This window comes from Grampus griseus, assembly GCF_964374135.1.
Source record: "Grampus griseus genome assembly, chromosome: 15".
Classification (NCBI taxonomy): Eukaryota; Metazoa; Chordata; class Mammalia; order Artiodactyla; family Delphinidae; genus Grampus; species Grampus griseus.
The window spans coordinates 37932596-37946198 of record NC_139009.1 but is presented as its reverse complement, the minus strand read 5'-3'; the positions used below and the strand labels follow the sequence as shown (position 1 = coordinate 37946198).

General features: G+C 40.5%; 1 pseudogene across 1 annotated transcript; it reads left to right on the top strand.

Moving 5' to 3' along the window:
- Positions 1–2569: 2569 nt before the first annotated feature.
- On the top strand, positions 2570–3124 carry LOC309833865 (glucosamine 6-phosphate N-acetyltransferase-like; annotated as a pseudogene). The gene has a single exon. The product of its transcript is annotated as a glucosamine 6-phosphate N-acetyltransferase-like (transcript).
- Positions 3125–13603: the final 10479 nt, after the last annotated feature.

The following is a 13603-nucleotide window of genomic DNA, read 5'->3' as shown; positions in this document are numbered from 1 at the left end:
TATGGCATGTTATTTTCCATTTCACTGATTTTTGCTGTTATCCTTATTATTTCATTTATTTTACTGTATTTGGGTTTCTTTTGTACTTCTGTAAGAGTCAGGATTGGCTAAGTTAGGCTGCAGTAACAAACAATCCCCCCCAACTCTCAGGGCTTTCAACAACATAATTTATTTCTCACTCATGCTGCCTGTTCCATCCAGGTTAGCTGGGTTCTTTTCCACATTGTCTTCACTTTGTGGCTCATGCTGGCTGAACAGCCACTGTCTATAGCATTGACAATCATTGTGGCAGAGGGAAGAGACAGGATGGTGAACCGTATGTAAAAATTCTGCCTAGATGTGACATGTAACACTTCTGTACACATTCCATTGACCGGAGCAGGTAATACAGCTAAACCTGATGCCAGTGCCCAGAGGGAGTGAATCTTTGTGAATAATAATATAGTATCCCATGCCTTATTTTCTAACTTTTTGAAGTAGAATCTTAGCCCATTAATTTTTAACCTTTCTTATTTTCTAATATATGCATTTAAGGCTATAAATTTCCTCTTATCAGCTGTATCCCACAAATATTTATACACAGAAATTTTGTTAACATTCAGTTCAAAATATTTTCTAATTTCCTTTGTGATACCTTACTTGAGCTATGTGTTATTAAGAAGTATTTCTTAATTTTCAAGTAAATGTGGAGTTAAAAAAATTTTTTTTCTAGTGTAATTGCATTGTATCAGAGGATATGATTTGTATACTCTCAAATCTCAGACTTTTTTTAGACCTCACTTTCAACAACGCGATCTTGGGAAGAGGACTTTGAGCCTCAGATGAGACCCTAGCCCTGGCCAACATTTTGATTTCAGCCTTGTGATACTTTGAGCAGAGAACCTAGTTGATCCTGGACTTCTCCCTGAAATGTGAGATAATAAGTGGGTGTTGTTTTAAGCTGCTAAGTTTGTAGTAATTTGTTATGCAGAAATAGAAAATTAATAGAGTGTTTCTGCTAGTCGATAAATCACTCAGTTTTTGTTTGTCTAAAAATGTCTTCTCAGACTTCCCTGGTGGTCCAGTGGTTAAGACTCCGCACTTCCACAGGTTCAATCCCTGGTCAGGGAACTAAGATCCTGCATGCTGCATGGTGTAGCCAAAAAAAAAAAAAAAAGTCTTCTCATCTTTATTCTTTTTATTTTTTTTTAACTTTTTCATGTTTATTCTTGAAGGATGGTTTAGCTGGATACAGAATTTTGGACTAGCAATTTTCTTTTAGCACTTAGACAATATTACACTGTTCTCTGGCTTCCATTGTTGCTGTTGAGAAGTCAGCTGTCTGTTGCTCCTTTGAAAATAATATTTTTCTCTTCTGTTTATCTTTAATATTTTTTTGGTTTGTTCTTTGCAGATTTATTTTAATGTTCCAAGAATAGATTTAATTAAATTATCTTGGAATTTGTTGCTCTTCTTGATTCTGAGCTTGAAGTCTTTTATCAGTTCTGGAAAATTCTTAGTTATTATCTTCAAATACTGTCTCTGCTCATTCTCAGCTCCAAGTAGACTCCAAGTAGGTATAAGTAAGACCTTCTCACTGTATTCTGTGTCTCTTACCCTTGCTTTTGTATTTTCTCTCTTGTTGTCTCTCTTTACTTCATTCTAGATAGTTTCCTCTACCATGTTTTCTGATTCATTGACTCTTTCTTCTCACGTGTCTAGACTGTTGTTGAACCCATCCCTTGAGTTTTTAACATCTCTTATTGTATTTTTTTGTTCTCAAATTTTTATTTGATTCTCTTTCCAGTCTGCTATTTTATCACTCTTCTATTCTATCACAGAGGGACATCTTCCTTGACTCCCCCCATAATCACCTTAGGCTTGTTTACATCCCCCCCGTCCCGCCCCGGCCACTGTGTGCTGCCATGGCAACCTGGGCTCTAACAGGCATTTACCTGTTCTCTTACATTCTCTCTCCAGCTAGACTATAAATATCTTGAGGATAGAGAATATCATTTACTCTGTGTCTCCAGCATTTATCACAGTACCTGGTAATAGCAGTCACTCAATAAATGTTGTGGAACTCAACTGAACTTTTACTAAAGAAACCTCCTTGACCATCAAACACTGCCCCACTTTGAGGAGATGGAAAAACTTCAGTTAAGTCTCCACTACTCACAACTGCTCTTTGTGTGAGGAGATTCGTCTGTGGAGGGAATGCTAAGAGCTGCTATTTCTGCATCCAGGCTGATGAGAGGAAAGAGTGGAAAGCAAAATAGACACAGAAATAAGAGGCTAGGGGCATCTCAGGTGAGTTTCTGGGAAATTTCTGGGAATGAAGAGAAATTATTGGACAAGATCAAACTTTTCCAGGCTGTGGAGGGGCGGGCTGGAGGTGTCGGTGCTGCCATGTCCTGGCGGTGGCTACCGGAGCGGCAGCCTTGCGGAAGACTGTAGAGCCGGAGGTGGAGGAGGTGGGGCTGCCGCTGAAGCCGGATGTGGATCTAGTGCTGTGTACCTCGGTGGGTGAGAATCCAACGGGCCAGGAGAGGAGCGCCGACTGCAGGTCTCTACTGACCTTAATGCAAAGATGAAACCTGATGAAACGCCTATGTTTGACCCAAGTCTACTCAAAGAAGAGGACTGGAGTCAGAATACAGCTACATTTTCTCTAGCCATTTCCCCAACACATCCTGGAGAAGGTTTGGTTTTGAGGCCTCTTTGTACTGCTGATTTAAATAGAAGTTTTTTTAAGGTAGTAGGTCAGCTGACAGAAACTGGAGTTGTCAACCCGGAACAATTTATGAAATCTTTTGAGCACATGAAGTAATCTGGGGATTATTATGTTACAGTTGTGGAAGATGTAACTTTAGGACAGATAGTTGCTATAGCAACTCTGATAATAGAACATAAATTAATCCATTCCTGTGCTAAGAGAGGAAGAATAGAAGATGTTGTTGTTAGTGATGAATGCAGAGGAAAGCAGCTTGGCAAATTGTTATTATCAACCCTTACTTTGCTAAGCAAGAAACTGAACTGTTATAATATTACCCTTGAATATCTACCATAAAACTCTGGTTTCTATAAAAAGTTTGGATATACAGTATCTGAAGAAAACTACATGTGTCAGAGGTTTCTAAAATAAAACCTTTAAAGAAAGACATCTGTCAAATGAGCTGATGCAACAAGCCTACACTCTCTTCCTAGAGTTAAAATATTTTGTTGCTGCAACCCAGTGACCTCCATAAATACTGGATTGAAAAAAACACTGTAATACAAGTATAATGACATTTAGAAGATTACTTTGGGCTGGTGAGACATGCTGAGTTTAGATTACAGATGAAATTATTAAGGGGATGATTTTTAACCAAAGGAGTATATGTTTAACTTGAATCTTTTCTTGCATTGTATTTTTCTAAAGTTCGGCTTTATTTCTTAGTAGTCAGTGTAGGTAGTAAGAAGTTATATGTCTGCTATCTGTACTGCTCATTAAAAAAAAAAAAAGCATACAGTGAATAAGGCTGTTTCTTATCACATTCATAAAATTAATATTTTTTTCAAAGAAATATATCTAAATACCACTTAGGGGTGTATCATTTCACATATATTACATGAAATTGGATGTTAGACATATTATAACTAAATGTAGTTCAGTCCAACATTTGCTGATCCTAATACTATACTGGCAAACCTGGTGAGCCTTTAAAATAAGGAGAAATGAAAATTAACTTCTTATAAAATGTGACAATTTAAATGTACATCTAAAAGTTGATATAATTCTAATGTAGCTGAAGTACCACCTGTCTTATATGTGAAATATAATTATTCATTTGTTTAAAATATCTAAGAGAAATATAAGCTACTTTTTAACAGTGAATTAGTAAATCCTGGCATATTATGTATTTCTAAGCTGATTTCTCATTTTTCCAGGGGTGTCCAAGCCTCTCTTCTAAGTAACATTTTTATGAAAATGGATTACAAAATTGAGTGGAGTATTTTAAAATGTATCATACTGCATTTATTACATTCTTAAAATGTTGATGGAAGCTTTTCTATTTAATGTGATTATAATGGTACTATTATTCTGGTCACTATCCTATTTTGATTTTATTTATTTTAATTATTTTTTTAAGTTGAAATAAGAATTAGATACTTCACTACTGGTTCGAATCTTTTACATTTCAAGTTACATTAAACCTGTTCATATGAATAGTCTTTTGTTAGAAAAAAAAAACAAACAAACTTTTCCAGGCTGTGGAATTACCCAGACCTCCAAAGAATGAGGGACTCTTGCTGACATCTAAGTGGTACTGTTTCAGTGTATCTAGGAACTCAAGGCAGAGTGGTTTCTAAGAAAGGAACCTTGTACAACCAGTATGTTGAACACACGGGACTTGTGGGTTGTATTTGTCAAAGCCACTTTATTTTTGTCCTCCATTGACTTTTTAAAAATTTGAGGTATAGTTGACATACAATATTATATGTTTCAGGTGTACAACATAGTGATTCACAATTTTTAAAGGTTATATTCCATTTATAATTATAAAATATTGGCTATATGCCCTGTGTTGTACTATATATCCTTGTAGCTTATTTATTTTATACATAATAGTTTGTATCTCTTAACCCTCTAACCCTACCTTGTCCCTCCCTCCTTCCCTCTCCCCACTGGTAACCACTAGTTTGTTCTCTATATCTGTGAGTCTGCTTCTTCTTTGTTATATTCACTAGTTTGTTTTATTTTTTAGATTTCACATATAAGTGATATCATACAGTATTTGTCTTTCTCTGTCTGACTTATTTCACTTAGCATAATAATACCCTCCAAGTCCATCCCTTCCATGGCTCTTTTTTTTTTTTAAAGTTTGTGTCTACATTTTTTAAAATTAATTAATTAATTTATTTTGGTTTTGTTGGGTCTTTGTTGCTGTGCGCGGGCCTTTCTCTTGTTGCAGCAAGCGGGGGCTACTCTTCGTTGTGGTCCACGGGCTTCTCATTGAGGTGGCTTCTCTTGTTGCAGAGCATGGGCTCCAGGTGTGTGGGCTTCAGTAGTTGCAGCACGTGGGCTCAGTAGTTGTGGCTCGTGGGCTTAGTTGCCCTGCGGCATGTGGGATCTTCCCGGACCAGGGGTTGAACGCATGTCCCCTGCATTGGCAGGCAGATTCTTAACCGCTGTGCCACCAGGGAAGGCCCCTTCCATGGCTTTCTAACCACTTCCAGTGGGGGTCAGGATGGTCTTTTCCTGGCCATGTGTAAAAGTCCTGTCAAGCTCATAAATTTTTCTGTGCATCCTTAGGTAAAAGTCCAGGGGTCACTTTAAGTCACAAATGTGGACTTCATTAATCAATGTTTAAATCCTCATTCAAAGATAATATTTCTCTCCCACTCCCACAAAGCTAGGGTCAATGGCAGGTGGGCGGTCTGCAGCCTTGGAGGAGGCTGTGTTCAGTTTCTTCTCTTTCTTACTCTCTTCCTCCTCATCTTGCTGCTGCTTCTGACCTTTAAGGTTGAAGTTGGAAAAGGAGCAGAGGGAAGGGGGATAGGAAAGTTCCTGGTAGAATGGATTTATAAGTTCTACACCTGAGGACCCATAGATTCCTGGCAGATGTTTAAAGCTGACTCCTAGGGGCTTTCATGGGAGACCCCCGGGAGATTCCCCTTCTGGGTTCCTCAGACCCAGCTCCCTCTCCTTCTGCTCCTCTGCTTCCCACAGCCTCTGCTGCAGCAGTTGCCTCCCGGCCTCTAACGGCTGAGTCTCTTTTGAGAGACTGGCCACCCTGCTGGTCAGGCTTCACCCCAGGTGGACATTGCCTCTGCCCCCTCCTCATCTGGTCCCCAGAATTCTTGTCTCCTTTGACCTGTACTCTGAGGGTAGAGCAGTTCATGCCCAGATCCTCTTCTGTCTGTCAAGGCTGCTTAGCTTTCCAGGGCCAGCCAGTGGCGGCAGAGGCCACATCAAGTTCCTGCAATGGTCAGTCTCCTTGAGGCCTCTCTTACTAGACTGGAGTGGAGGGACCAGGTAACTCCTTAGATTTTCCCAAAGAAATCCTCCCCTCAAAATCTGCCCCGCTGCAACCTTCTCTTCTTCTGACTCTCCTATATCATCTTTCTGGGTGAGGGATTCCCTAGATGAGAGGACCAAGAGACAGGTAACCAGATTTTGAAAATTTCCTTTGAAGATCTGCATCTTTGTGGTCCACTCACACCTTTGATGATCAGTAACTATCATATCTTGGCATTTCAATCAAAATTTCCCACTTAACATCCTTCGTTGTACTTATTTGTTTTTTATTGGAACAAAAACATCATTATTTTTTCTGATTACAAAATGAATGTATGCTTCTTATAAAATTGAACTAATACATAAATGTAAAAGAATGTAGCGACCCAGGGCAATCCCACCTCCCAGAGGTAACTCAAAGGGAGGATTTTGCTGTGTAGCTTTACACGTTTTTTCTTTGACACGCTTGCACTCTTTGTTAATAACTAAAATGGGATTGTAACATACATGAACTCCAAGGAGCCTTTTCCCTTCCACCATAAGGATATGTAAGCCCTCCCATCACCTATATACCTAAAAGTATCTTGGAGTGAAATAGGAGAAGAGAGAAAAGCTAAGAGACTGAGCAATTCCCTGGATGGACTGAGGATCTAAATGGACAGCTTACATTATTTAATTAAACTGTGATTTACTGGAGTGGACTAAATTTAGTTTTCTCTCACTTTCCATCAAGATAGTTGCTTTAGAGGAAATAAGATCAGTTGTAGAAAACCAAAGGGCCGCATTTGTGTTTCATACTAGGGAGTATCCTGTGAATTTTCAAATTCCTACTACAAATGAAATTGCTGGGTTGGACAGTATGCACCTTTTCAAGGCTTTTGGTGAGCATTTCCATTGTGAGAGTATACCCTCTCTTACATTTTCCCTATACCCTCCTAACACTGGATATTTACATTTTTGCCAGTCTAATAAGCCAAGATTAAGAATTAAGCGTTTCTTTGATTTGTAACAACGTTGAGCAAATTTTGCATTAGGTTATGACACATGCTAGTTATTTAGGCAATACACACTCTCTTTGCCCAACTTTCCATGTTGATTTCTCAATAAAATCTTAGTTAAGTTTTGCCCCAGGCTGTTTTTAAAGAATCCAGGCTAAAACAAGTGGGCTCCGGAGCAGACTGTGAGAGGCCTGTTCCTTCCCCAGGCCCCAGGGTATAGGTGGACCCGGACAGGAGTAAAGGCTGAAGGAGACACTTCCCCAAGGGACTTTGAGAGGCCACCATCAGGGCTGCTTCAGGCCTGATCAGTCACCCTCCTCCCTCCTAGGAGAATCTGCCCCACTCATTCATAGCCCCAAACTATGCCTAAGCAGGTCATTCCAGGCCAGGGAACCTTGTGAATTTAGATACGAGTGACCACAAGACAGAAGAGGGGGCTCCTGCTCCAAGGGAAGCCAGGCCACTCATGGACCAATTAGCTGTTATGGATGGCTTGACACACAAAAATGGCCTAAACCAGATTCTTCTTCCCAGGGATTTCAGATAAGAAACCCAGAAAGAATTTGCTTGTAAACTGTGGAACTAAAGTTGTAAAGATAAGGAGGTAATGAACTGAGCCCTGGGCAAGCCCAAACCCGGCTGAGTCAGCAGGGAGAGGAAGATAGGCAGAGTAGAGGAGCTGTTCCCCCTGACACAGGAACCTCTCCCTCCTGCAGCTGGGCCTCCAACCTTGGAGCTGCAGCCACCCTGCCTGACTCTGAGAGCCAGGGGCTGCCCAGCCATCTGCTGTCCAGTCCACAGGAAGACTACAGTGCCTTCAGCTCTGCTCCAGGCTCACATTTTCTTGTGTCCCCAGTATTTATTTAGTTAGTTGGTTAGTTGTGCTGGTGTTAAGTTGCTGCAGCTTGCAGGCTCCTTAGTTACAGCTTGCTGTCTCCTTAGTTACGGCTTGCTGGCTCCTTAGTTGCAGCAGGTGGGCTCCTTAATTGTGGCACATGGGCTCCTTAGTTGTGGCATGCAAACTTTTAGTTGCAGCATGCATGTGGCATCTAGTTTACTGACCAGGGATCGAATCCGGGCTCCTTGCATTGGGAGCGTGGAGTCTTATTCACTGCGCTACCAGGGAAGTCCCCGTCCCCAGTATGTACATAGATGTGGTCTCCGTCCATCATAGGTTGCAGGTGTAGATAATACATACCTCTGATCAACTCTGGATTGGCCTCGCCAAGCCACTCAGAACACCAGAGGAAAGGTTTTGATCACAAAGGGTAAAAAGTATGTGAGCATTTCTTTTATTTTTTTATTTTTGGCTGCATTGGGTCTTCGTTGCTGTGCATGGGCTTTCTCTAGTTGCGGAGAGCAGGGGCTATACTCTTTGTTGCAGTGCACAGGCTTCTCATTGCGGTGGCTTCTCGTTGCGGAGCATGGGCTCTAGAGCGCAGGCTCAGTAGCTGTGGCTCATGGGCTCAGTAGTTGTGGCTCACAGGCTCTAGAGCACGGGCTCAGTAGTTGTGGCACACGGGCTTAGCTGCTCCGCGGCATGTGGGATCTTCCAGGACCAGGGCTCGAACCCATTTCCCCTGCATTGGCAGGCAGATTCTTAACCACTGCACCACCAGGGAAGCCCATGAGCATTTCTTGAAGCATTTTGAGCAGATATGGAGCAAGTTTATAAGGACCTTCCAAGAAAAATAAGACAAAGTACACAATAGCATTTTACAATGAACTCTCTCCTTAAACTTGGATGGGAGAAAGTTTATTAAAATCCTCTTGGCAATTCTGGTAATAAACCCAAAGGACGGCATCTAAAATGGACCTGCTTTAATCTCCTCTTCCCCCACTCTACCTCCAAACAGTAAAGATTGAGCCATCAATCAGTATAGAGAGGTTCATGTAAACACTCTGCATGGTTCTTTGCATGTAAGGCAGCCCCTAAAATCTAACATTCTTCCAGAAGGATCAGAAGGATTCAAACCTTTACCCTTTTCTGAAAAAGAATGCTCTGTCAAAAGAAGTCCCTTTAATTTTAACACATTCCTTTCATCCATGTCGAGGGTGGTGTGAGTGTACTGTTGACCCTGAGAACACTTATCCTAATTACTTACAAAGAACAGTGAAACAACTGATGACTAAGCAGAGGGTTTGAGCTAATGCTTGGAGTAAACACTGTGGCTGGGAAAACTCCAGAACAAGTAACTACCTCCGTTTATGCAGCGGCTGCGATGCTGGAAAGTAACGTATCAATTGAAGTTTTGTAAAATTAAATATTATTAGAAAAGCAGAAATGATCATCATAAGAAATGCCCTCTATATGAAGGGACTTTTATAATGTGAATAGTCAGGCTGTAACCTATAGTTTATTGGGTTTGTTTAGCCAATGGCTTGTAAGGATCCTAGTTTCCTGAATCAATTCCCAGGGGCTCCAGCTCAACACTCACCTACTCTGTAAAGCCTTCCCCTCCCACCTGGGTTTTAGAATTCACTTTCATTCATCTCTGAACTCAATTTTAATATTGTCTGTGTCCTACATTTCCGCTCTTTTGGCTTTCAATATTCAATTCCTACAATCTCTCTCTTTTTTTTTTTAACGAGGTACAATTTAGTACATTTTAAAATGCTTCTGTTGCCTCGTCCTTCTTTTCTCTATTTCTATCATTGCTTTCTTCAGTATATTTATAATAATCAGAATTTCAGGTATAGGTCAACAGGTGTCACTATGATAAATAAAATTTTAAAAGTTTACCATTCTTTTAAAATTGATTATCAAAAGGTACAAACTTCCAGTTATAAGATAAATAAGTACTGGGGATGTAATGTACAACGTGATGTACAACTGCTGTATGTTATATGTGACAAGTTGTTAAGAGTTCTCATCACAAGAAAAAACATTTTTTATTTCTTTAATTTTGTAACTATATGAGGTGATGTATGTTCTCTAAAGTTATAGTGATAATCATTTCACGGTATATGTTAAACGAAATCATTATGCTGTATACCTTAAACTTATACAGTGCTCTATGTCAATTATATCTCAATAAAACTGGAAGGAAAAAAATACTAAGTAGATAGGAAAAACTTTGATTAACTGCTTCATTCACGAGTCTATCCCTTCATTTATTGTTATTAAAACTGTGTGAGAGATTGGGTGGAAAAAAGAAAATAATTATTAATGTTACTTAGAGAAGATTAAACCGTAATGGTGGGAATCTGGGGGAAAGTCAGGAGAAAAGTCAGCATAGGAACTGGTTTGTGAATTGCCTTTTTCCACCAAGTAAGTCAGTTGATATAGTCAAGTTAATTTATTCTGAGCAGACACGTGTCAGCATTTTACTGAAAAACAAGTGCAGTGTACTGAACTGACCTGTATTTTAAAAAAGTACTGGAAGCTGATTGGAAGCAGCCCAGATCCCTAAAGGCCAGTTCACAGAAGGATCAGTTAGTTCAATGTCCAAGTTACTCCCAATTTGCCAAATGTGTGATTTACCAAAAACTTAACTCTTGAAAATATCCAATGAATATTAAGGTATTTTTTATGAGTATCACAGGGAATATGTGTTATTCAGGATAGTCTTCAATATATTACTGTCACATATTCTAATTTAAAACATTTGTATTCAATATGTCCTATAATATATTTTTCTTCGTGTATATGAATATATTCCATAAATGTATTCACTTCTGTTTCTTTCAAAACACCTTAAAATGCTGGTAAAATAAATAAAGCTTTCTGATCATTGGAAAGCTAAGCTCACAAGAAAGTAGGGAACATTCTCAGTGGTCACAAAACTAAGAGGGAGTTAAATTGTGGGGTAGGGGAGAGCGGGAGTCAGATAAGGTGAGGCGGAGACCTCCCTGGGGTTTACTGTCTCAGGATCCAAGGATTTTGAGTTTTAATGGACATATAGCAACAGAAGAGGCCTTGGGTTAACAAGAATGAAGAGATAGACTCGATGCTTTCACATAAAGTTAGAACTCTGCAAGGGCTGTACCTTTGGTGAAAGCAGGTACCAGAAACAAAACTGCAGAAATGCACAAGGAAACAGAGAATCTCCTGGTTGAGCCTCTTGATTTGGTTAAAAAAATTTCCCCTGAGAATTTAAAATTATAGTCTGCCCTTACTCAGGTCTAGAGTTCAATCTTATACTACCTATAGAAACCAGGGACCCACAAGTTGAAAAATTAACTTAAAAATGGATACCAAGCAGATAGAAGCAAATATAAAATCTCTTTGAAAGGAATATACTCTCCACTAGGACCACACAGGATTCCCATAGACAAAACCCCACTAAAGATGAGCTCATCATCTAAACTTACAAAATGCAGGAGGAAATAATCACCATGAGTGAGAACTGAGAAATTCTGAGGAGGGAAGTGGTATGGACCTCGCCTAACATGGTAGCCTTGGCCTGGCATGAATATTCCACAGTTAAAATCTTCAAGTTGTCAGAAGAATCTGTCAGTGGCTGAAATTATTTCCTTTGTTTAGCCTAAGCAACCCGTTCAGGAGCACACTTCACAGACCAGACTCTGCTAGATGACAGCTAATCAATTCGCCTCCCCCCACCCAAATATCAAATGGAAAGAATCCAAAAACTTACTGTGCTTAGAGTGTCTGTAGTTTTTTCTTTTCTCTTATAAAGCCCCCCCCCCTTTTTTTTTTTGCGGTACGCGGGCCTCTCACTGTTGGGGCCTCTCCCGTTGCGGAGCACAGGCTCCGGACCTGCAGGGTCAGCGGCCATGGCTCACGGGCCCAGCCGCTCTGCGGTATGTGGGATCTTCCCGGACCGGGGCACGAACCCGCATCCCCTGAATCGGTAGGTGGACTCTCAACCACTGCGCCACCAGGCAAGCCCTATAAAGCCCTTTTTGTTGACAACAGCCTAATGACTATTCTCCTTAAAATAAGCAAGTATATCATTTGCATGCAGATAACTAAATGTCTCTGAGGTACGCTTTCACAGAGGCAAAAAGAATAAACACAGCAGCAGGACGACACCGCTATAACTTCAGATAATATTGAACAGAATTACCAGACTATTACAAAACCAGGTTTGTTTGCCCCACTCTGCAACAAGCCAAACACTGAGACATGGAAGTCTGCAGCAGAGAAAGGGTTTATCCACGAGACAGCTAAGCGAGGAGATGGGAGAACAAGTCTCAGATCCGCCTCCCTAAAGGTGAGGGGCTTGGGATATTTACAGGATAAAGAAGCAGGGTGGTCTGAGGCATGGGGAAAGGGTGACGTAATCAGTGTTCTGCGCAGGTGTATCTGAGTTACATGCTTCTTCATGAGACACGTGTTCAGAAAATGGTGGCATTAGCATGATCTGATGATGGAGCTTTTGTCCCTCTGACAACAATAGGTTATCCATCCGACACTTGCACAGGCCCAGTTGAATGGTCAGTGTGCTTGGCCAGTTTGAACTGGGCAAGACTAACTCCATGTTCCTGAAAAACAACTTAAGAAACCATTACTGGGACTTCCCTGGTGGCGCAGTGGTTAAGAATCTGCTTGCCAATGCAGGAGACACAGGTTCGATTCCTGGTCTGGGAAGATGCTACATGCCACGGAGCAACTAAGCCCGTGCGCCACAACTACTGAGCCTGTGCTCTAGAGCCTATAAGCCACAACTACTGAGGTCGCGTGCTGCAACTACTGAAGCCTACGCACCTAGAGCCCATGCTGCGCAACAAGAGAAGCCAGTGCAATCAGAAGCCTGCACCCTGCAACCAAGAGTAGCCCCCGCTCGCTGCAACTAGAGAAAGCCCACACGCAGCAATGAAGACCCAAGGCAACCAAAAATGAAACAAAATTTTTAAAAATTAAAAAATTTTAATAATAAAAAAATAAAATAAGAAACCATTACTATAGCGACCCATATGTCAGAGGTTTTATCTGGAGGGGGTGGTTAAAGGAATCTTATGATATATTGCCCAGGCTACAGTGAAGCTTGGAGGGTATGCAATTTGCAAGAACAATTAAAGCAAGCTTGATTAGTGAAGGCAGGTTACAAGTTATTATTTATTAAGCAAGTTATAGTTCAAGGATTCTAATTGATGACTGCCCTCAGTTTCAAGACTATTAAAAAGTATGCTTAAAATAATTAGACTTATCCCTAAGTATTTTACGTTTTGGGATGCTGTTGAAATGGTATTTTAAAAATTTCGTTTTCTACATGTTCATTGTTAACATACAGAAATAACATGGATTATTGTATATTGACCTGCAGCCTGTGGCCTTGCTAAATTTACTTAATAGTTCTATTGTAGATTCCTTAGAAGGATTTTCTATCTGCATGATCATGTTATCTGTGAGTAAAGACCATTTTCCTTTTTCCTTTCTCCTTTCCAATCTGTGTGGCTTTTATATATTTTTTTGCAGTGGCTTAAAGCTCTACTAAAATGGTCGATAGAAGTGCTGAAGGTGGACATCCTTGCTTTGTTCCTGATGTTAGGGGCAAAGTATTCGGTCTTCTGCTACAAGAACATTAACTGTGGGTTTTTGTTTTTTAATATTTATTTATTTATTTGGCTGCGCTGGGTCTTAGTTGTAGCACTCAGGATCTTTGTTGCCGCATGTGAGATCTTCCTCGTGGCATGCGGGATCTTTTCAGTTGTGGCATGC